The sequence below is a fragment of the Hyaena hyaena genome, unplaced genomic scaffold (assembly GCF_003009895.1).
Source record: "Hyaena hyaena isolate Hyena2069 unplaced genomic scaffold, ASM300989v1 scaffold_977, whole genome shotgun sequence".
NCBI classification, from domain to species: domain Eukaryota; kingdom Metazoa; phylum Chordata; class Mammalia; order Carnivora; family Hyaenidae; genus Hyaena; species Hyaena hyaena.
Genome location: NW_024081607.1, coordinates 641,513 through 663,629, shown reverse-complemented (window position 1 = coordinate 663,629; position 22,117 = coordinate 641,513). Strand labels below are relative to the sequence as shown.

At 38.1% G+C, this 22,117-nt stretch overlaps 1 pseudogene; it reads right to left on the bottom strand.

The window, feature by feature from the left end:
* Positions 1 to 11,719: 11,719 nt before the first annotated feature.
* On the bottom strand, positions 11,720 to 12,635 carry LOC120223256 (annotated as a pseudogene).
* Positions 12,636 to 22,117: the final 9,482 nt, after the last annotated feature.

Genomic DNA, 22,117 nt, shown 5'->3' with positions numbered 1-22,117 from the left:
TAGAGCAGTGATTCTCAACCAAAGGTGCTTTTGCTCCCTAGGGATATTTGGCAATATCTGAAGATATTTTTGATTGTTACAACTGGCTATCAGATGGGGGGAAGGAAGAGCTACTGGTATGTAGTAGATAGTGGCTAGGGGTGTTGCTTAATATTCTGCATATACATAAGACAACTCCCATAAAAAGATTTATCCAGCCCATAATATCAGTAGTGCCAAGATTGAGAAGCCGTACACTAGAAGGGTGTTTAGAAAGGTATAAAATTTCCAAACATATCAGGAATAGACTGAGACATTGAATCATTACTCTCCTGGAGTTTCTAGCAGTGGAGCATAGCTATTTTTGTAACACTAGCTGAAGGATTACCTTCCTTGTTCTATAAGATCATCCTTTGGTACCAAACATTCATCTTTGAGAGACAGACATACTGGATAAGAGAGAAAGAGAACATATTGTAAGGTTAATTGACTCAAAGTTTATTAATAGACTGCCAGATGCCTATAGGGAATAAAGAGTAGGGGTTAAGAGCCTAGCATCTTTAAATAGATAGAAATGAGCAGGCCTAGGAGTCCAACCCAGGCTAACTATGTAACATAGTTTCCTCATCTATAAAATGGAAATATTAATGGTACTTAGCCCCTAGAATGGTAAAGAGGATTCAATAAATTAATATGTGCACAATACTTAGTAAGTACTTGATAAATGTTAGATATTGTTATCATATTATCTAACATTTTCTCATAGCAGAAACATAAAAATACGTAATCTTAGTGATACCTGAAACCATAAAAGTCCTAGAAGAAAACACAAACAGTAATTTATTTGAGATCAGTCATAGCAATAATTTTTAGATGTATCTCCTAAGGCAAGAGGACAAACACAGAAACAAACTATCAGGACTATATCAAAATCAAAACCTTTTGCACAGCAAAGAAAATCATCAAGAAAACAAAAAGACAACCTACTGAATTGGAGAAGATATTTGCAAATGATATATCTGATAAGGGGTTAATATCCAAAATAACTATAGAACTTGTATAACTCAACACCAAAAACTCAAACAATTTGCTTAAAAAATGGGCAGATGACTTGAATAGACATTTTTCCAAAGAAGACCTTCCGACGGCCAAGAGACACATGAAAAGATGTTCAACATCACTCATAATCAGGAAAATGCAAATCAAAACCACAGAGATATCACCTCATACCTGTCAGAATGGCTAGAATCAGAAAGACAAGAAACAAAAAGTGTAGCGAGGATGCGGAGAAAAATGACACCTCGTGCACTATTGGTGGGGATGTGAATTAGTACAGCCACTGTGGAAAACAATATGGAAGTTCCTCAAAAATGTAAAAATAAAAATACCATATGATCCAATAATTCTACCATTTAATATTTCCCCGTGAAAAACACTAACTCAAGAAGATATGTGGGCCCCTATGCTTATTGCAGCATTATATACAATAGACAAGACATGAAAGCAACCTATGTGACCATCAGTAAATGAATGGATTAAAAAAATATGATACACACACAAAGGATTATTACACACCCGTAAGAAGAGTGAGACTCTGCCATTTGAGACAACATGGATGGATCTAGAGGGTATTATGCTATGTGAAACTCTGAGGTCTTTGATTTCACAAGAAGAGATGATTTTGAGATTTGCAGCTAAACCTGGGACAAGAATGTTTGATACATTGTTTATTACCAGGCAACTGTGCAATTAAAAAATCAGTTGTTATACACTCTACTATTGATTATTTTTAGGATCATTTAACCAATTTATTTGACTAGAGAAGGCCTTAAATATGTGAACAACAAAAAGACAAGAAATAATAAGTTCTGGCTATGATGTAGGGGAAAGGAAACTCATGTGCACTTTTGGCGAGATTGTAAATGGTACAGTCACTATGGAAAACAGTATAGAAGCTCCTCAAATAATTAAAAATAGAACCCTCATCTCTTTTGTTATGATATGAATAGGACACTACTAGAAACTGAATAAAGTCATTGAAATGCCAAAAGACACACACACACACACACACATACACACACACACACACATACCATGTGACCTACTACTCCAGACACTTGAGAGTCCCCAAAATGAAGTCTCATGGGAGATGCTATGTTTTCCATCTGCACCATAAATGTTCAAAAAAGTATTATTATTATTATTAATTAGCTGATGAGTGCTTTCATGGCCTTTTTAGGAATTGCTAAGACAGTTAATAATGATGGAAACACAGGAGTTCGAAGGACCAATCAGTATAATAAGACTGGTGGATACAAAAATAAACAAGTGTTTATTTATGGCATGTATGTCATGTACATTTCAAGGTTATGTGTGTTTTTATGTGAAGGGGAAATGAATGGACGGAATTTTGTCCAGATGAGCTGCACCCAGGAAGCAGTCATTTCTCCTTGCTTATCTGAAGCAGAGAGTTGGAAGACAAATTGCTCTCATCAACCTCTCTCTTCTGAATTCTTCTTCTCTGATCTGCATCTCTTAGGTCCCATCCTGGAAGTAGGAAAAAGGCTCTGCTATCTGTAGAAATGCTAGAGTGAGGTCAGAATCACAGTGTTTTGCCAGAGTTCCCCTCCCCTCGTTTTGAGTTTCCAAAGGTAAGACAAAACCATCCATACCCAATACACGTTTGCTTTCTCTTCAGGTCTGTTGTTCCACTGCGCTAGCTTCAGCAATTTCCATTTCCTTATTTTTAATTCCACTCCCAAAGAACAAGGAAGGGGACCACGACATTTTTTTTTTTACAAAAAGAAGCAGGGTAAAGAGTTGTTGTTACCTGAAGCATAGGGACTCAAAGGAGGCAGAGCTTTGGTGATGTACATTGAGGTCAAAAGGGAGGACTTTGAAAGGTGAACCTTACAGAGACAAGCTGGTCATTGAAAACTAAATTGCCAACTTGCCTCCAGTGAACAAATGCACCTGCCATTCGTACTGTAGCCAATTTGCTGTTTCTACTTTTATCTCTCTCATGCAGCAGGCTCCAAACTCTCAAAGGTTTTCTTGTGCCTCTTTTTGTGATGCCCAAACCAGCAGGACTGTTAGATAGAGGATTCTGTGTATACATTTTATTCCCACCTTCTCTCCCACTCATTGCATTAAAATAAATTGAGACAGTAATATTCATAAAAGAAGTAAAGTTCTAAGGAGCAAAAGCTCTTCCTCCAAACTCCAATCCTACTGGAAACTGTCCAGCTTTTCAGGATGGCGCATGGCATCTACATAAAATGCAGGCACTGGAACCTAGCCACCAAGGGAGAGATGCTCTGTGCTGTGAACACGTTACTTAGGCGTGAGGTAATGCTTTTAATTCCATTCTCCAATAGAAAATAATAGCTTCTGGAGAAAGACTTCCTTTGAAGGGTGAAATTTCACAAGCAAGGTCTCATCCTCAAAACATTTTTTTCCATGTGCGGTAATGTTTGATAGTGAATGATCATCAGGTGACTCTTTTTAATTACCTAAACAGGAGGGAGAAACACCATCTTTCTGTAAAAAGAATTCAGAGTGACAAATGTAGATTTGCTTATTTGAAAACATCCAGTTCAATCATTTCCAAAAGATTTAATTATTTCAACATGTATTGTTCAGCTTTCACAATAGCATACATTGCTCAACCCCAAAAGATGCTTCCAGTTACAGACTTCTAATTCTCTACAACTGATTCTCTGAAGGCACCTCTATACATTTAAATATAGGCCATTTCAAACCCTGACAGGAAAGAAAGAAAGACCTTGGAACTGCATCAAATTAAGTTTTTTTTCTCCCCCTCTCACATGAAAACCTAAAGTAATATGTGAAATATTCTAATTCTGCCTTAAAGTTGGTATTTTAGGGGCGCTTGGGTGGCTTAGTCGGTTAAGCATCCGACTTTCGCTTAGGTCATGATCTCGCGGTTCGTGGGTTCGAGCCCCGCGTCGGGCTCTGTGCTAACTGCCAGCTCAGAGCCTGGAGCCTGTTTCAGAGTCTGTGACTCCCTCTCTCTCTGACCCTCCCCTGCTCACGCTGTCTCTCTCTCTCTCTCCTAGAAATAAATAAAACATTTAATAAATAAATAAATAAAGTTGGTATTTTAATTGCATAAAAGAGAAATTATTCAATTATGGTTTTCTAATAAACTATAACTCTAACCCAATATAAGGGAAGATCTCAGTCATTAGTCTCAGGATATGGGGAAAATGACAAGCATTTGGGTAAAAGTTCTATTCTGGTGCCCTTCCCTCCCTTGCCTTTCTGGCTTGCACTTCTCTATCTTATTTTAGACCTACAAAATAAATTGCCTTTAATTAAAATTGGCAGTGCTAAGCAATTGTAGTATATCTCTCAGAAGGGCAGCTGGGCTTTAACTCATCTGAGAGCAAACACATTAGAAATAGAAAGTAAGCATTTAGTGTTATCACACTATTGAAGAAATAAATACTATTGAGATGCTTTAGTCTACTCTTCAGAGAAATCACAGATTGAAATAGATAGAAGTTACTGGTCATCATTACCTCCCCAAAGTATATTTCCAGAGATAAGTCTTCTGTCTTCCACTAATTCATTCATTCATTCCCTCTTGTATTCCAAAAAATATTTAAACCGTTGTCCCAACCTCCCATTCAGGTGGCATTAACATGTTCAGTGATCAACAACATTTATTATAAGCATATACTATATATTCCAGGCATCTAATTAAATATTTCACACACATTAACTATGTTTAATACTTGACAGTCTTATGAAATAGATTAGGTCGCTTATTCTGAAGATGAAAAAACTGAGTTCAAGTTTTCCCCAAAATTTAACAGCTAGTAAATTGAGAAACTGAGATTGGAGCTTTTCCAGGGTTCAGAACTAGTGTCTAGCCACTAATTATAATCTATAAATATATTTTGAAAGAGATGGTTCTTGCCCTTGTATGTCTTTAGGCATTTCTGAGTTATTCCTTTCATCAGAGCATTTGTCACTCTGACACCTTTGACATTAGACCCTTGACCTTTATATTCATGGGTACAGGGAAGCATTAGCTGTAGGACTGTGTTGCTCAACTCAAGGAACAGGCCTCCTTATTGACTTATAAAGCTATATCCTCAATAGAATAAGTTTAAACCACTGAGGTTGGGTAGAATCTTTTTATTTAGGATGTTGCTGACCTATATACAAACTATAAAGATTAATCTATAAGTCCCCAGTTAGTGTTACAACATGTACTAGACTGAGTATAATTACAAAATCATGGGACATATTCTAGAGCCCCACATGAAATTCTGTCATGTTATCATACAATCCTGAGTCAATTCTATCTTTCTTTTTTGCTTTCTGAATAAAAAAATTACTTAAAAGAAAATATCCTAAGCATATATACCCAATATAGTTTCCCTAAATGATTTAGTTAATCCTTTCATTTACCCTGGAATCTAGAAAATTGGCATCTGTTATTTTTAGAGATGAATACACTGAGGTATAGAGAGATTTTTGTGGCCTGAAGGAGCCCTACTGGGAATGAGAGGCAGTATAGAGCTCAAAATCTAGGTCCCCTTGAAGCCTTGTATTTAGTGAATGGGGCTGCTTTTAGATAACTCTGTTTACTTATGTGGGTCAGATCTTATTCTCTGTTCAGAGTTGCACATTTTCAGTATGTTCTCTTCACTATTATCCTGAAATTCTCCCTGGCTGGCCTTAAAAATAACTCGTGTACTAGAAATATTTTCAGTGAAATTCCTTTATGTTTTTCTTATGAAGGAATGATTGTGTAATAAGGAGGCCTACAGAATGCCAAATATAGAACTTCACTATGTGAAAGCTAAGGACAGACCCCACCCTTGTTAGAAACCTTATTGGTTCTGATAAGGTATGATTTTGTATTTAAGTAAGGGAATAAAACAGAGGTCTCTGAGTCTTTGCATTGATTATGTAACAGTTTCCTTAAACAATTCCTGAGGCATTGTCCTCCTCCTCTAGCTGGGGGGAAGGAGGAAAAAAAAAAAAAACAACCCTGCAGGTATAAAAGATACCAAGACAGAAGGAAAGCCAAAAATATAATCCAAGACTCATATATTTCCAGGCAGCTGTGCTATTTACTAGCAACCATATGCAAATGGGGAGAAATTTGGTTACAGTACCTGGAGTACAAAATAAGCATTTTTAGTACAATATTTCCTCAGGCAATTTCTAGAAATATCTTGTTACTGTTTCATTATCTCTATAGTTGTGAATAGAGGTTGTGACTCTCTTGATGGGAAATGCCATTTTGCTAATTCAAATAATATTCCTTTACACTGTATTTCTTGGATTTTACAGAGCATTTGATTTTCACACGGTGAATCTTATATAAGATTATAAAATTCAAACTTGAGAAAGCCACATTTATAGGATATGTGATTTATGGGTCAGGGGTCTGGAAGCAGGTACCTCCAGGTTCTTAACACCAAAGGCTTACAGTCAGAAGTAGGGATGCAGGTAGGAGACTTTCTGACAGGTGAAAAGACAAAAGCAAGGCACAGAATAAGGCCAACATCCATTTCTCACTCTGCACTATGGCTTCGGTACCACAGAGCACAAGAAAGACTCCTAAGTGTCTTATACATGAGGGTCAGTGTCACGCACAAAAGGCTACAATTGGTCAGAAAATAAAAAATGGATGAGTAGACCGGGAAATTAATTGTGTAGTCATTAGCCACAGCCAATCAAAGTCTTCAGTGAATGGAAGAGGAGAGGATGTTCATTCAACAGCCATAATTCACAAAATGTGAAAGACCTTGAGAGAACATCAGCCCAATTCCAACTTTAGGACAGTACACTTCTTAATAAAGGTTGTATCATTTGCTCTTCTTAATGATGTTTTGATCAGAGTGATCAATGCTAGCCGCCATAGATATTGAGGGCTTTTGTGACTTATTTCTTCCTTATGAAGCCCAGTTCAGGTCAGGCAGCCCCCTGCTACATGGCAGCTATGCCTTCTGGACACGTATCGCCACAGCTGCCATCACAGGGTAGGAAAGGGCTGGAGCAACATGCTGACATTTCTTGAGGACCAGACCTAGATATGGCTTACCTCACTTCCCTCAACATTTTATTGGCCCAAACCCAGTTTTATGGTCCCAAACTAACCATAGCAGGTTGGAAAATGTGGAGAAACACAGATACTTGCTGAACATTAATAGCCTCTGCCACAACTTCCAAGGACATACTAGACAATGACTGGAGAATACCATTCTAAAGAGCTCTGAAAGCTCTGAGCACACACATTCATGCCTTCAGGAAGCAGATGGACTAAAGGATGAGATCCATGATGCCCTGACAACATGTAAATGCAACTGATGTAAGACACGTCTGAGCAGACAGCTAGTTTGGAAGCCAAGGATTAAATGTTAATGTGTTTGTCTCTTAGTTTTACATTATGATATGGAGACTGTGTGGCATTTCAAATATTTTAATAAAGGATGTTAAACAGAAGAGGGTAAATCTGCACTGGGAAATATACACATCCGTGTAAAGTATCTCTTCATTTCCTTACCGCCTTTTCCTTCCCTTGACTAATTGCTACCATTTTAATGAAGCAGTTTGAAGCTCCCTTCATTCTACTATAAGTGAAATGTTCCTATTACTCTCATTAGGATCTATAAACCAAGGTATACTTTGCGTTGAACAGTTTAGCATCTGATTAAATAAGAGAGAAAGGTTATAAAGTTTTTAATGGGTGAATGCTAGATTCAGGTGTCAGAAATAGAGTATATAACAGTTATACACATGAATGTCTTAATCCGTAACGAAGCTATCGACTACCAGCATAGCAGATTTCTGTTGGGCTGGTAATTTTTCTTTTTTTACAATGTTTTAAGACACTTCTAAAAACATTTGTAATAATTTACTCTACTTTATAATTAGATTTAGTGATTAGAATCTTGCTCACTTACATAGCTGTTTTCCTTTAAATGAATGGCACCAGCTGGCTTATAGCTGAAACCTGATCTGACTTTCAAACTATCGGAGGGGCCAGCATAAGGGAAAGCCTAATGTGTTCTGGAGCTTCATGAAAACTTAACAGAGGAAGATGTTTTATAATCTTTATACTCTTTTATATATGTTCTACAAACATATATATGTATCTACATGTTATATACTATATACTATATATATGTGTGTATATAGAGACACATATATATGTTAAATCTATTGGAGATTTTCTTTTAAATGTAAAGCTTAGCTTCTCTGGGCATATTTTCAATTCATAGGACATGGAAAGAGGCTGACATTACCTTCTCTCATACAATCTCTAAGCATTAGAGGAAGGAAGCTAAAATATTTGCAGTTTTGGCTTGAGCTGCTTGGGCTATTTTACCATCAAGAAAAATGGGATGGCTGTAGAATTAATGGGAAAAAGAATTAGCAAAAGGTTAAGAGAGCATGGTAATCACAAATGGCTCTGAGTATTAATTATTTACATGTAATTTTACACATGATATTGAAGACTCATTTAAATTTACTCCTTTAGCATACAGTTAGTGAGTAGCCACATCAGGCTAGGCACTGTATGACACAAGTGTGAGTGTGACTCGTGGAAAGAAACCAGGGATCTCAAGGACAGCTCTTAGGCCCATATCATTTGCCAAATCAGGTTAAGTGTCTTGCCTGAGGCCAGAGTGAGAACAGGTAGCATATCAGAGAGTGCACTTTTCCCGGAATAAAAAGGGGGCAATGTGGACTGAGAATAAAGAAAACTTCCAATGGCCAACAGGCCTGATTCTCAGTCCATCTGAGCTGTTTGGAACTGATAAAAACCCAAGAACCCCACTCACTGCTGCAGCAGGAGTCTCTGCCTTGTGTGGCCTGTGGTTTGTTAAGAACAAAACAGCCATCGAGGGGCACCTGGGTGGCTCAGTCGGTTGGGCATCCAACTTCAGCTCAGGGCATGATCTCACGGTTCGTGGGTTCGAGCCCCGTGTTGGTCTCTGTGCTGACAGCCAGCTCAGAGCCTGGAGCCTGTCTCAAATTCTGTGCCTCCCTTTCTCTCTGACTGTCTTCTGCTCATGCTGTCTCTCTCTCTCTCTCAGAAATAAATAAAACATTAAAAAACAAAACAAAACAAAACAAAACAAAAAAACAGCCATCGAGTCAGCTGCCTCCAGACAGTTGAATGGTAATAGAGAAGAAGACTGACCAGGCCAGTGTGCATCCAACTGCGCAACCCTCTCATCCTAATTCCTGGTCTGTAACCTGCCTCTTGTGCTTGTGATGGACACAGGCAAAGAACAGCTATTGGTGCTGCTCACTTTCCCCTCTATTGCTCACATTTTCTGTGCAGTCTATAGAAACTCGAATATATTTTCAGAGTGTTTTCTGGCAGAGGACCTATGGGTAAGCTGCTAGCCCTGCTGACCACTGGGGCAATATGAAATTCAGAGCTGATGCAGAGCCAAACAGGAGAGAGTCCTTCTGCCCCCCTCACTGACATGTGGCTAATGCACACTCATTCTCAGTCATGGGTATATTATTTTCTTCCCAGCCTTGCCCTCTTTGCCCAGCATTTTTTCTTGATAAGAACCCAGAGTTTAACTCAGAGTTAAAACCACCCCTTGTTGGAAGACAAGGTCAGCAGACACACTGGGCGGTATAAGCACCCACGTTGTGAGAGGGAGTTGAACAGAGTCACGGAGGGCCATGCGGCCTCGGAAACCCCTGGCCTGAGCGTCCGGCCTCGCAGCATGTTACCTGGAGACTGCTCTTGGCGAGGATTGATCCGCTCTTCTGAACACAAGTGTTGTGCATGTTTATGTGTGAGCCTGGGAGCCCAGTGGAGGATTTTGATAGCCAGTGTTTATTTCCTTAGGACATGGAAGTTTGAATAAAACATCATGGCAGGGTACAGACGCAAAAACAGAGAAATCTTTTACATTTTCTCCATAACATGCCTAGGGCTCTGAACAAACAGTGGGGACCTGAGGTGCCTCCATGTCTAACTTCACATTTAGCTCAAGATTAATGAGGCTTACCCCATTCGGGATTTATTTGTACAAGCAGGACAGAACATTTCCTTCTCACCACCACCACCTGCCCCCTCTTGAGTTTTAAGAAGAAAAGGGAGAGTGAAGAGAAATCCCATTTTGCATTGGCCAAATTGACAGAGAGGAAATGCAGTACAGGTGGTGAATAAGGCCTGTGAAGATGTCTCTACTTTCCACTGTAAAATTGATCATGCTTTTGTAATTACAGAGATAAATATTATCAGCGGGTTTTTTTTTATTATATTATATCCTTAGAGTACTTTTAATAGATCATCAACATGGTCAAATATCCCATAACTACATTAAAGGTAAATATATCCATTATACTTATATTTGTATAATGGATATATATGTATGTGGATATATATAAGAAATTGTGTAGAATATTATTCACATCCATTGAAATGAGCTACTGTGAATGAGAAAATAAACTGGACTCCCAGGCTTGAAGTTTATGCTAGCTGTGACAAGAAAGTCAACTTGCTTTTAAATGTATTTTGGTTTTCTCTCTTTTTAAAAAAAAAATCTGTGTTTAAATTCAAGTTAGTTAACATACAGTATAGTATTGGTTTTAGGAGTAGACTCCAGAGAGTCAACATTTACATATAATACCCAGTGCTCATCCCAACAAATGCTCATCTCCCATTTAGCCCATTCCTTCATCTCCCCTCCAGCAACCCTCAGTTTGTTCTCTGTATTTAAGAATCCCTTATGGTTTGCCTCCCTCTCTGTTTCTTTTCTTATTTTTCCTTCCTTTCCCCTATGTTCTTCTGTTTTGTTTCTTAAATTCCACGTATGAGTAAAATCATATGACATTTGTCTTTCTCTGACTGACTTATTTCACTTAGCATTTTATATACACTATACCACATCTTATTTATCCATTCATCAGCCAATGGAAATTTGGGCTCTTTCCATAATTTGGCTATTTTTTTGCTGAATACAGTATACTTTATTGATGGTACATGATAAGGTAGGGCTCCTCAACCCCCTCCCCTTCTTCAGGGGCCCTGGAATGGAATCTGGAGGTCAGGAGGTTCTCAAGTGTGTTGGGATGAGTTGGGGCAAGGAGACCAGCTGAGGGCCTCTCTCTTCCTCTTGCTAGGGCTGGTGGTGAAGAGCCTGAAATTAAGGCCTCCATTCAGAGCAACCTCGGGTTGCACGTAGCCCCAGTTCCAGGAAAAGCCTCAGATTGTTCAAGGCTAAAGCCATCCTTGGACTGCCCTCAGATCAGCTAATCAAAAAACATTCCTATGGTCTGAATCAAGGTTGGGAACTGCAAACAGTTATTTTATACAAACTAGCCAATTTCTCACTGCTTGCCTGAACCCCATGTGGGCCCTTTGAACTCACCTCATAATTGGTCATTTTCAAAGGATTCTCAAAAGTCATGATTGGGTCCCACCAAAAAGTAAGGAATACCTCACAGATACTGAATGGTCAAAGCTGTTACCATGGGTGGTGTACAATTGTAATTGGTGCTTATGTGATGATGCTACACGAGCTGTAACACCCCCACCCCCTACTCCTTAAAAACCCTATCTGCTATTGTTCTTGGATTCATTTTGCTGCCACTACACCAGTAGGCGGGTGAGCCCCTGCTAGAGTTTGTAATAAAGACCCTTTTGTACTTGCATTGGTGTCGGCTCCTTGGTGGTCTCAGGGGACTAGCGAATCGGGCACAACAGTGGTCCAGGAGGCTCTTACTTCTTGGAGGCCATAAGGTCCACCACCCAGTTGCTATAGCCAAATTCATTGTCACACCAGGAAACAAGCTTGACAAAGCGGTCATTAAGAGCAATGCCAGCCCCAGTGTCAAAGGTAGAAGAGTGAGTGTCACTTTTAAAGTCTCAGGAGGCGACTTGGTCCTCAGTGTAGCCCAGGGTGCCCTAGAGGGGGCCATCTGATGCCTGCTTCACCACTTTCTTGAGGTCATCATATTTGGCAGCTTTCTCTAGGCGGCAGGTCAGATCCACTACCAACACATGGAAGGCCATGCCAGTAAGCTTCCCATTCAGCTCAAGGATGACCTTGCCCACAGCCTTCACAGTGCCAGTAGAATCAGAGATGATGTTCTGGGCAGCCCCGGACCATCATGCCACAACTTCCCAGAAGGACTGTCCACAGTCTTCTGGGTGGCAGTGATGGCATGAACTGTGGTCATGGGTCCTTCCACGATGCCAAAGTTATCATGGCCCTTGTCCAGAAGGGCCAGGCAGTTGGTGGTGCAGGAGGCATAGCTGACTATCCTGAAGGAGTTGTCATACTTCTCGTGGTTTATGCCCATCAGAAACATGGGGGCATCAGCAGAAGGGGCAGAGATGATGACCCCCTTGGTCCCCTCTTCAAGTGAGCCCCAGCCTTCTCCATGGTGGTGAAGACCCCAGTGGACTCCACAACATACTCAGCACCAGCATCACCCCATCTGATGTTGGTGAGATCTCACTCCTGGAAGAGAGTGATGGGCTTTCCATTCATGACAAGTTTCCCATTCTCAGCCTTGACTGTGCTGTGGAATTTGCCGTGGGTGGAATCATACCGGAACATGTAGACCATGTAGTTGAGGTCAATAAAGGGGTCGTTGATGGCAACAATATCCACTTTTCCAGAGTTAAAAGCAGCCCTGGTGACTAGGCTCCCAATATGGCCAAATCTATTGACTCTAACCTTCACCACTGTGTCTTGGGGACGTGGTTGGCACTGTTCCCGAAGTGCCTTTCTGTCAAACAGGGAGGAGCAGAATAATTTGGCTTTTGTTGATAGTACTGCTATAATCATTGGAGTGCATGTGCCGTTTTGAATCAGGATTTTTTGTTTCCTTTAGATGCATTATTTTTAAAAATACCTCAAAACCAGAAAGCCAAATTATTTTTCATTACTATTACTTTTTTTTTTTTATTTTAGCAAGAGAAGGAGAGAACAAGTAGGGGAAAGAGGGGCAGAGGGAGAGGGCAAGAGGATCTTAAGCAGGCTCCATGCTCAGCATAGAGCCCAACTCAGAGATCAATCCCACGACCCTGGGACCATGAGCTGAGCAGAAATCAAGAGTCAGATGCTAATCTGACCAAGTCACCCAGGCACCTCAAGAAAGCCAAATTCTTACCCATGTAATAATTCAGCTAAAAATCTGAACTGAATAATGCAGAGAAAACAAACTTTAGTAAACCAGACTTCCAGGATTTCTACACAATCAGTGACATTTCCATCACTGTACTAAGAGCAAGTACCCACCTATCTAGACTTTCCTATCTGTACTTGTGCCCTGGTCATCTTTGCAGCTATTTTATTCAGTCAACATGGTAGCATCTCACATCTCAGAGTAGATAATCTAGTCTTGAAATACCAAGATCTTCCTGGATCTTCTTGACCAGATGAGCTGGTTATGAACTTGATACTTTCAGTTTCTGGCTTTGTGACCTTGGCCAAGAGAATGAACCTTACTGAGCCTCAGTACTCAACCAATATGGGGGTGTGGGGGGTGGCAATAAGAAAATTTGTCCAAGCCATCACATCGGGATAGGGTGTAGATCAAATAAGGCAAGACATATATCAGAGTTTCATAAATTGTATAATGTTATACCACTTCAGATAGTTGATTATTATTAATCATCTTTATTATTTTCATTATTTCTCTTTACTTTTCTGCTTGCTTATGTCTTTTTTTGTTATGTAATATTCCTTTGTCCCTCAAACAGAGGACAAGGAAAGATAAAGTGTAAACCTAACTCATATTCATCAACTCCAGGCTTTGTATTTCCTGCTTTCCACAAATGCCACATACCTATTTACTTCTCTGGAATTTTTAAGCCTACTTAGAATAGCAGAAACTATTCTATTTCTCCTAGTTATATTTAACATTTGCAATAATTACTATATTTCCTATCATTATATATAATTTTTGAAAAATTATAATTGGCATGAATGTATTAATTAATTCACAATGGTAACTCTGTTTGTTTAGAAGGAAATAATGTGAATACTCCACATTTAGTTCATAATGATTCATGGTAAGCTTTGAACAAGGGCAATGCAAAGAAAGAAATTCTGAAAACCTCCTGTCAATCCTATTCTTTGTCTAAATATTCTATCATGGGCCCTTGAGCAGTGGCAGGAAACAACTTTTATTATTTTCATTGTATTCAAGGCATGCTTTAGTTCACCCTAGTTGGTTTCTATTAGAATCTACCTCCTTCCCTACACACAAAGAACACTATATGCCTTAAGCAACTAAAAAAATAGAATTTAGGATACTAATATGGGCGTGAAATCTTTAAGTTTAAGGGATTCTTACAAGCACCATAGTTATTTCTACACATTTCTGATTCTCAAAATGGAATGAAGAAATGAGAGGAACAGTAAACCATTTAAAATATGTTAGAGTAAGCATTCTTATTATTTTTTCAGTAACCTTTTACTGGCACTTCTGTTGAAACAATAAAAACTGGCTGATATAAGTCATAATTGTCATTGTTTTATCCCCTCCTCACCTCTGGCCATGCCCAAGCACAATGAATGCCTTTATGTCTTATAGGCTCTCAATCAATGTTGTTGATTTGTATTATTTCTAAACATAATAGACAGAAGACTGGTCTCTGAACCCTTTATACTTCTATATTCTATTAACTTAAAGGTTATTTCTCTCTGATTTAAAATTCTTCTTTTGGGGTATCTGGCTGGTTCAGTTGTAAGAGCATGCAACTCTTGATCTCAGGATCGTGAGTTCAGACCCCACGTTGGGTGTAGAGATTACTAAAAAAAATTAAAAATAAAGAGTTTAAAATCCTCTACTCTTTTTTAAAATGCTTATTTATGTTGAGAGAGAGAGAGAGAGACAGAGTGTGAACAAGGTAGGGGCAGAAAGAGAGAGGGAGACACAGAATCTGAAGCAGGCTCTAGGTTCTGAGCTGTCAGCACAAACACCGACATGGGGGAGTAATCCATAAACTGTGAGATCATGACCTGAGCTGAAGTCAGACACTTAACTGACTGAGCCACCCAGGTACACCCTGTCCTCTTTTAATATAAGGACTTATCTCTAATATTGTCTTAATAACTACAGAATTCATCCATGGGCTACAGGCAATTTTTTTCTCATAGTTTTTTAAGAAAACTAATGGAACACAGAAAAAAATATATATTTTGGCTACTACCCATAATGTATTTTGTAGCTTTTAGGATATGTCATGGTTTAGGGCTAAATCTTTACAGGCTTTTCATGGAATAAGGAGTGGGTTTTTATAGATGCCAGGAATACCACCTGAGTTTTGAGTGCATAAAGAGAAAAGATACACTTATTTTTTCCCTGCTAGTCTGTGGGTGCCATTTCTGAGCCCTTGGAATTCACCCAGTTGCTATTTGCTACCCACTCTCAGTAGCCTGATATTTTTGAGCTTCCCTCTGTTTGATACCCCCATTTTTGCCAGATAACAAAACCATCTGCTGTGGTTGGGCAGTATCTAAAGACTATTCTGTAAGTACCAGAAATGATAAAGCTATTTTGTGAAGTAAAGGGAAGAAAGCAGGTTCATTCCTCCCATTGACTGATTAAATCAGCTTCTGGATATTTTCCCAGGTTAACAAAAATAAATATCCAAACAGCTGGAATAAGGGTCTGGGAATATGAAATTTTGGAGGAGCTGCTGACTTGTTGAGTAACTGCAGCCTCAGTGAACAGAGTCAGGATAGTTCCATTTGCTCTTATTTAGCAAGGCAATGACCCATACATGAGAACAGCCATTTGACATCCTACAGAGTATACATATTGCTGAAGCAGCAATAATGGATGCCCTTAGCTGGTCATGAATGCAAATGCTGGTGCCTGAATAATTTGTCCCCTTTCAAAACCAGCCCACACACTTAGATTCCAGGGTAATTCTGAATACTTAATAAAAATAGAAAAGTTCCTATTTAACATACTTTATATTTAGGGTGACTGGGAGCCTCAATCAGATGCAGATATCCATGCCACACATGTATCACCCTAAATACACATCCACCACTAGGTGGTGAATAAGTGAGCTCATGACATGTCTTTATGCTGTGGCTACTGTGTTTGAGTTATTTAGAGCAGTCTGACCCAAATTAACCCTCCCTTGTGATGTTGGCTACTGTCTGGATGAGTCTGTAGGGACTATTTTGGTTTAAGTCTGACTACCTGAGATAGTACCAGGAACTCATAGGGCCACTTGAGAATGTGATAATTTATGGTTCAAAGCCCAATGTCTTTGGATCGGCCTTATCCAGCTTATTCTTTTGGCCAACACAGTAAGATGGCAGCTGCATCTCAAGGACTAGGTTAAATGAGGCTTTAGGCACTAACTTTTACTTCCATGTAAAATTCAGAAATTGCTCCTGTCTGATTATAGGAGGACGGCTTTTTCTTGCCTGCACATTGTTTCAATGTGTCATTTTCATGAGCTTCCTTACTCTTATTTTTCCAACTTTAGCACATTACCACTCATATGGTACTTAGCTTTGTTTTATATATACATTTTGTCTTTTCCTCTAAATTGTTAGTGTATTATCCTCCTTTCCTTAAAGTTACTTTGTTTGTCTTCTAATGCAGGCATAAGTGCCACATTTGTAATCACTCCTGGCAAAGAAATTTGTGTAACTGATATGTGTAATGAGTTTCTCCTACTTTCATATTCATCTGACACTCAAATAAGCTATAGTTTCCACATTTTCTCTACTCACCCATGAATTCCTTTGTGTTTAAAAGGAATCATGTTCCTGTAGAGCACTCCTTTTCAAATACCTACTTCTGTGGCTGATATTTCTTGCTTAATAAATGGATTCTAGTAACAGTGAGAACTAACACTAGTGTAAAAGAAATTATCATTGCTGGTTGTTTTATCGGCCAGAGTTAAGGCTTTAGAGACTCAAATTACAGACACAAAACACCTGGCAACATCTGTTGTCTATAACAACAAATAAAAGACCTCCCTTTTACTGAGACTTACATTACCAATTATGTAATGGTGATATCATTTTATTTGGAGAGCTTTTCCTTAGAAGCCCAAGAGTTAAACTTCTCAAACTTTGTTTTGCTTATAATTGTACACTTTCACATCTTTTTGCCACTTTTTATTATAGGTATAAAATGTCTAGACATTAACTGAAGAGCTGAACATATTGGCATAGCTCTACCCATTAGTAGATAAGAACTGGATACATATCTTTGGGGTGATTTTCTGTTAAAACCAATCTTAATGATTAATTATGAGTTATAGTAACTGCCTACACCTTCTGGCAATAAGGCTGTCTACAAAAATATAACTAGAATGCCATTAGCCATAGAAAAACATGAACTGTGTTGTCATGTTATCTTAGGAAGAATTAAGCCAACACTGTTTTCTTAGCTAGTGTTGGCATGTAATAAATAATAGCTAGCTACACTTATACAATCCCTTACAGTTTAAAAAACAAGTTTATATGAATTATTTTATTTGGCTGTAACAGCAATCCTGTAATATTGACTATTATCAACTTTGCACATTACTTTAAGTTGCCAGATGAGGAAACTAAGTTTCAGGGAGATTTAAATAACTGGTCATTAATTTGTGTGTTTATTCATTCAAAATTTGTTAAGCACATACAGTGTGCATCATGAGGAAGATTCTAAAGCAAATATCAGAGAATATGTAGTTGCCTTGTGAGCTGCTGTCAGGACAGAATTAAAATCCCTGGCTCTCAAACTGCTGCATTTTCCAATCCTATCATCCATTCTGGAAGCCACAACACCATGCAGCACAACATGCTTCATTGGCATTTTCAGAAGCAAAATGCCAGACTAGATGGATGTTTGATGTTTCACAGATGGCATTAACGTGTTATATTGTATATTTTTATTCTTATTGTTGAATTCTTGGATCATGCGTATTAAAGCCAAGTGCTGCTCAAAAAACATCCTGTAGATTTCTGAACCCTACTCTTATATAGATACATGATACTTTTCCAGTGTGTTACATATGCAAATGTATAGGGTTTAAGCTTCTCTAGCCACACCAAAGAAGGTTAGAAATTGAGAAGTTGGTAGTTATGTTTTTAACACCCCACCACCACCACCACACACACAGTAAGACATGCACCTTGCCCAAACTTCAAATAAGCAATAACTTATAAGACAAACTGTTAATAATTTGTAACATTAGGGATAACATTTTGAACTGAATACAATTTATAAATGCTAATTATTTGAGGTTAGAAAATGAGCCCATTGACCACTTTTATCCCTTCCTCTGGAATTGATATATTGTCCTTTTACCAGCTGGTCAGTCAGGGGCTAAGGACAAAGGTATTGAAACATTCACACCTAGAATTAGATGGTCTTGGAAACCTCAGATTATTTTTAAAGCAATGTGTGCTGACAGATAAGAACCAATGCTAGACCTGCAACTCAGTTAGTTTTGTGGAAACCCAAAGAAGTACCCAAGAATAAATGATAATTTACCTCTATGAAAAGACCCCTCTTCAAATTTTCCCCTTATTAGGACTACTTCCCAATTTGTAACAAATAGGATTTCTTTGGTTTAAGCAACAGAAATTGACTGGCTAATTTGATGTGAAAAGAGAGCAATTCTTTGGAAAAATATGGAATAGTCCATAGACTCAAAGGAAAAGCAGAAAATATTGCCTTGGAAGGCACAGAAGCCATACATCTCCAGGGATGCAAGTGGCAGACACTAGTAAAAAATAATAGTCCTTTCAGGTGGCTGCCCTTTCATGATGTGTATTAGCTAACTATTGCTGCTGAATAAACTACTCAAAAATTCAGGGGCATAAAACAATAGTTATTTTTTATTTCTCACAAGTGTGCAAGTCAGCAGATCCAGGCTGGGCTTCCACTACAGGTAACACTGTACCTTGACTTCAGTTGCCAAGTTTACCAAATAAAACTATAGGATGCCCAGTTACATTCGTAGTTTACATAACAAATAATATTTAGCATAAGCATGTCCCATGCAATATTTGGAGCAACTATACTAAAAAATATATCTGTAGTGTATCTGAAATTCATATTTAACAGGATGCCCTATATTTTATTTGGCTATCCCATTTGCCATCTCTCATCCTCCTTCTCCTGCTTGTATTCCCTATGCTTATATCCGTAGCCAAAACAGGCAACATGGTCCAGGGATGTAAAAATGTCTGCCACCCACTGAAGGAGGGGATGGGCATGGCAAAAGATATGGATATAGGAAAGAGGGGAGAATTGGGGACATTAACAGAGTCTACCACAAGCTGAATCAGTTTCAACCTTTCTTGAATCATACCTTATAAAAATCAGGTTCCAGAAAAGGAGAGTCTAAGTAGCCCAGCTTCAGTCACATACCCACTCCTTCACCAAAGGAGAATGGGTCACTTGATTGACACTCCCAACAAACCAGTGGCAGTTGGTGGGAAGTGTTCTCCCCAAAGGAATACCACGGTTGTCTTTCCAGACAGCGGGGAGATGGATTTGAGCAGGTCACATGATATATGTCCACCCGACTATGTCCCTGACTTTGCCTGCATTTCCACTTTGGGTCAAACATAAGAGATGTTAACCTTATACAAAAGAGAAGAAGGGATGCATTGGAACCTAGAGAACTGTACAAATTATGCGCAGGCAAGTCTGAGTTCACAAAACTAGAGCAGATCCTGGACCTCTAGAGATCTGATAGAGTGGGTAAAGGAATTACAAGAATGAGGAAGGGCAATAAAATCATGAGTGGCAGAGGCAAATTGACTGTGTCATAATCCTACTTAATACTGCTTCATTGCACAGCTGAAGTAATCCATGTGCACAAGTGTACCTAGATGTTAGCATTATTTTAGAAACTGTCATTTAATTGGCAGTGCATGAAAAATATACGTTTCTTTAATACAGAATTTATGTAGATTTCAGTGAAAGAATATCACCTGTTTAATAATTCAGATTTTAAAATTACAACTATTAAGTTTGGAATTTTGTGTGTTTTTTGGTTTTGGGGTTGGGGAGGGTTGTTTTTATGTTTGATTTGGTTTGGTTTTATGGGTTTTGTTTTGTTTTGTTTTTGTTTTTGTTTTTGCAGTGGCAACCTTAAAAATTCCTTTGGATAATGAATTTAGTGTCCTGAAAGCAGGATATCTAAATTGTGTTTTCACTCAACATTTTAGGAGGTATTTGTCTAATAAACAATTAAGTTTGGAACTAGCAGCACATAATAATAGTGTGGTGTCCAAAAGATTAGTGACGTATTTTAATGCCCAATGATAAAACTACTTGGCATTGTAAGTAGGTATATATATATATATATATATACATTTCCTAGAAATATTGCTCTGGTCAGGTGGTAGCACTAAGTAGGGTAATTCTGAAAACCAAAACAATGCATGTATTTTATATAATTTAACCAGTGATATTGTGGAAATTGACTAAAAAACTATGGAGGATTAAGAAAACCTAGTTATAGTTCACACCATAAATCAATTCTAGATTATTTAAAGAGCACAATAAGAAACAGAAATAAACCATTGAAAGGAAAAGCAAATAGACAAATATTTAACTGACTTTATGTTAAGAAAAGACCTTCTATGCACAAAAGCAATGGAATAAATCATAAAAAAAGCTCACCAAAGAAATTTAAAACTTTTACAAGACAAAAATGGTCATTAAATTATGAAATTAAGAATGAATTGTGGAAATTGCAAACAATATAAGAACAAAAGATTATTTCCCTAAGGTATATAAGCTGTCATTAATCAGTAAGAAAAACAAAATAATCAGACAAATTGGAGAGATCACTGAAACCGAATGAGTTGAAAACATTAAATAAATGGTTCATGGCATTACATTTAGGAAAATATAATAAAGCACACTAATATCCTATGAATAAATATTGTTGGGGGGTGGTGCGTGAGTGGGTCAGTTGAACATCTGATTCTTGATCTTGATTCAGTTCATGATCTCATGATTGTGGGATCCAGTCCCACTTTGGGCATGGATCCTACTTAAGATGCCCTCTCTCTCTTTCCCTCTGCCTTTCCCCTGCTCACTCACTCTCAAAAAAAAAAAAAAATTGTTAGGGAATACTCCAGAAGACAATAAAATACACAGAATATGTGATGACCCATGAGCATAAATCAATATTACAGTGGTTTTGATAAATAAACAACTTATGTTTACCAATGCAAATAAGGTTATCTTGTTAAACAGTATTTCCTACAGTGGTCCTTACTGAGAATTAAAATAGAGCAAAAAATACTATTTGGAACCACTATTGCAAAAGTGAATATGATCTAGAGGAAGAGTTAAGTTTGGGAAATCTATAAACCTTAGGTTTTTATCTTAACTCCATAATTACTTAACTGTGTGATTTTTTACCCATTTTGTCCTCTATGTCCACATTTATAAAATGGTGATAATAAGAGTATACATTTTACTCCCCAGGATCTTCATAAAGATGTTAGGAGGTAATAGAATAAAGACCTTGCATTGCTGCTTTAATCTTATGTTATCAGTGATGGTTTAAATGCAGACTGCATGAATTCCTATGGAAAACTAGGAAGGAACTATTAAACCATTAAACTAAAAAAAAAGTTATATGTATTTATATATATCTATACAAATATATATGAATGGCTTCTTACAGAAAAGAAAAAAAAAGAAGTTAAACCCTGAATATGTCTATAATTCAGGAAGTTGGACACCAAGTTTATCTTACTTCCTATACTCCTAACATACACAAATGTTTCTTTGCCCCATAGTTACTTTTTTTTTAAGTAAGAGTCAAAAAAAGTTGATAGTGAACAAGGTGATTAGAGGGGTAGCTAAAGAAATACTGATAAAAGCTATATTTTACTGGCTCAAAAATAAAAGCTTACTCCTTCCTGATAAAAATTCAATGAGATGACTTCCTTGAGCTCAGAAAAGTTGGAGGGCTGGCAGGGACTTTCATTAATTTCTTTTTTCAACACCCTGTGAGTACCTACCATGTTCTAAGTGTCATGGTCTGTACGATTCACTGGCCAAGAAAACCAAGAACTTCTCATCTGCCTCTTTCAGTTTAGTGACAGGTATAGGTAAGTAATCCAGCAATGACGATTCAGGATCATAGTGGAGAAATAGAGGACACTAT